The following is a 3,917-nucleotide window of genomic DNA, read 5'->3' as shown; positions in this document are numbered from 1 at the left end:
AAGCTCCAAGAAATCAAATTTCCTCCATTGTTTCTCCAAGAAAACTCAAAATTGAGGATTTCCAAATCAAGATAATCAAGAATCCATCTTTCAGAACTCAAATAGAAATAAAAAAATCCAATTTTCTTCATCTAATCATTGATTAAGGTATGTGGGATTTATGAACAAGGATACTTCTTTCTTCCTTGTGCCCAAAACCAAGTTTTTATTTTAAATTAATAAGATTTTGAATATTTATACATGAAATTTTAATTGGGGATCATAACCATTATTGCTAACTGCAAGATTATGATATTTCAAGTGTTTATAAGTTGAATTACATGTTTATTTCCATATTTTCATGCCTATTATAGTAAATTTTAGATTTTGAATTGAATAATCATTATTCTCAATATCAAGCATAAACTTTATGATGTTTTGACATGAACTTGATGCATGGGTTATTAAGCCTAAATTTATATGTTGATATTTTAAGAAAGATGATGCTTTAAGCATCTTATGATCAGATTATTTACATATTTTCAATAAAGCTTTGATCTTTTGATCCGCAAATAAGATATGGAATTTACTTTACAGATTTATTACAGATTTCAAAAGTCAAAATAGTTTTATTCACAGATTGAATCAGATAAATGCATAATTGGTTTAGTAATAATCCTTATGCAAGTTTTTAAAGTGGATTTTCAACAGAATAAGCATACAGATTAAAGGGAGTAGTATTTAGATTAGGTTACAGATGTGATCACTTAGATTAGGTTATACTCCTTGGCAAGAGTATGACACCTCTCCCCATCGTGAGCCTCTCCCCATCGTGAGGTTTTTCTTATAGGGGAACAAAACGTTGGACTCTATGTTAGCTCATATGGTTTATGTCGGTTAGAAGAAACTCTCTTGCAGAACAGCTTTTTAGAGAATTCCCTTGTAGAAAGAAAAGTTTTTAGAAAACTAAGTGTAAAGGCTCACAACTTTATTCAGATTATGCTTTATAGAAAGATATTAGCTACAAATTTTAGCTTTCAGATTTCAGATATATAAAAGTAAGTCCTTTCTTCACTTAGACAGCATAATTTATAGACAGATCACTAGCACAATATTTAGAACTAATGTTGTGACTCACTAGATTTATTCAATATTCTTTACTACTCATGATTACAGATTTCATTTTCTCGGTTACGTAAGCTTATATGAGTCATTTACATTTGGCATGTATTATTTTACAAATGATGATAATGATTGATATATTGATTTTACTTTTGTATTTCAGCCTCATATACTTAGTACATCCTCAAAGTACTGATCCACATATATGTCTATGTGTTACATTGTCTCATAATGTAGGTTCAGGTGCTCAGTTTTAGTAGCTAGAGTAATTTCGAGCATCTCCATCTACATCCCAACAGTTGGTAAATCCTCACAATTCAGGGACTTAGTTATTCAGTTTTTCATCTTAGATGATTCAGTATTCTTTTCAGACAGTTTGAGTCAGCTGGGGGGTTTTTCCTAGTGGCTCTCTAGTTATTAGTAGTAGAGGCTTATCAGACTGCTAGATATGATTCAGACTTACAGTATTGGTTTTTCAGACATTATATTCAGATTATTCTTAGTTAACTCGGATAATTTTTTGTATTTAGCATAACTTTTATGTCTATATTTCCCTTATTATGAGATTCAGATTTAATAGAAGGCAGGCAGGGTTAGCTTAAGGATACTCGTAGTCTTGAGCATCGTGTGACGTCCCAGGACCAGGTTTTGGGGCATTACAGGTACCCTCCTGGAAAGAATTTACTCATATTTAGGCGGACTATGTCTCTCCTCCAACGGCGAAGTATATATATATCATGAAACAGATGAATCCTTTTGAAATTCATCGTCCTCATAATGTGGTAGCACGCAATCTGTTCACTTTCAAAGGTCTTACAATTGCATTCAATATATTAATTGGCGGGATGGTATTCCACGGTAAAGACAAAATTATCACCGTGATAATCACTTCATATTGAATAGTCTGTCACGTTTTATACCTCAACTCCCTCCACCGCATCAAAATCGATGTGCATTTTATTTTCACAGTATGGTAGCCTTACAACATGCACCCTAAAGAAAATCATAAATAGCGCGGGTGTAGTGGTCAGATATTTGCATATCCCAATTGAATGCGATGGCAGGTAGTACAATCTGCTTTCTTTCACTAGCTTGGCTCTCCAATTCCTTCTCATATTTAAACCTGAGGACAACTTCATATTGCTCAACAAATTGATTTAGAGATCTTCGACCGCTGATGTAGCTATCAAAGAAGGCATGCATTGACTCACACCTTTGCGTGGACATCATACCAGTCCAAAAGAAGTGCTTGAAAAATACAGGAATCCATTTAGACCGCTCCGATTAGAGACTTTAGAACCAAATCCATCGACCCAGGTCGTATTCTTCAATGAAGGCCTGCCATTTATCCTCAAATTCATCAATTATAATACTGTCAAAGATGATCACTTTGAAGCAAGCCTTGGCAGGCTTATAATTGGTCACCCCCTAAGCTTTATGGGTAGCTTGGTAAAGATGTGCCAAATGCAATACCTGTGGATGGTATTTGGCAGCACCTCACGAATGATTGCCTTAATACTCTCACATTGGTTTGTGAGGATAGCTGTTGGAGAAATTTTGCCCATGGTTGTAACAAAAGCATATGTTTCAATGTCCTCGCTCGTGAGCAAAGCATATCCCAGAAGTATGGACTGGTTGTGGTGATTAACACCGATGAAGAAAGTAAATAACATGCGCAACTAATTCACGAGGTAGGTTATAACAAAGCATATGACATCGCTGAAGTCGCGGTAGGCAGCCTTGCAGTGTGTCTGCACCCACATAATATTTCAAAGTCTGTCATTATTGTTGGAGTCTATTGAATAAAAAATTTTCATCCTTGGACTGCATATCCACAACAAATCTGTGCAACGCGGCAGCATCGCTGGAAAGTGTTCAGAGCCTCCGTTGCTGAAGAATGTAGTTATGACATTCCTTGGAAGTGCACCTCATTCTTTCGGGGCCTTCAGCTTTGACCTCCAAGAGTCTTATGCTCTTTGAAGGCCTTAGACCTGCAATGTCATGCGCTACTAGACTCCTCTTCACAGTTCTACTCAATTCCCTGTGGCAGGGCAATGCGACAGTGCACGTTTCAACTCATGATTGTTCTCTAAGATAATCTTTTTCACTATGCACGAACCATCATTCATCACTTAATAGTTCACCCTAGCTTTGTAATCAACCCTCTTGCTTTGATTCTTAGCCGTTATTTTTGGCACTTATCACACCCAAATGTCACATACTTTTATTAACCACCCAATTTTTTTGCACTTTTATTAACAACTCCAAAATCAGTCAAACGATTGTGTTCTTTATAAAATACAAAGCCGATTTGTACACAATGAAAAGACATACCTTTAATAAGGCCTGCCGTATATTTCTCTTCGATGTAGCTATCATCATGTATTGGGCCTTCCTCTCCTCCCTATAATAATCTTCTTTGCCGTTGAAAACACTTAAATCTTCATCTTGAACCGATTGATGAGATCTATTCATCTCCTCATCGGCCAAGTTTTGAAGGTCTTCATCATCGTTGTCTAAATATCGATATGGACCATCAGCATATCCACCATATGAATCTTCATTACCATGTAAACTATCACTGTCCTCCAAGCCAAAAACGTCATGTAAAATTGCTTTTAATTGGTTATTAGATTCATTATGATCCATTGTGCCCGAATTAAATGAAAGAGGATAGAATAATTAATGACCATGTGTAATGAAATGGTTAGAAAAATTTAATTGAGTAAAGTAGAATGATTAGTGAAGACAAAATGTAAAAGAGGAAAGTTAAAAAAATAGAGGAGAAGTTTGGTCTAATTAAAAAATAAAAAGTG

The sequence above is a fragment of the Capsicum annuum genome, chromosome 7 (genome assembly GCF_002878395.1).
Source record: "Capsicum annuum cultivar UCD-10X-F1 chromosome 7, UCD10Xv1.1, whole genome shotgun sequence".
Taxonomy (NCBI): Eukaryota; Viridiplantae; Streptophyta; class Magnoliopsida; order Solanales; family Solanaceae; genus Capsicum; species Capsicum annuum.
Note: the sequence above shows the minus strand (reverse complement) of the source record.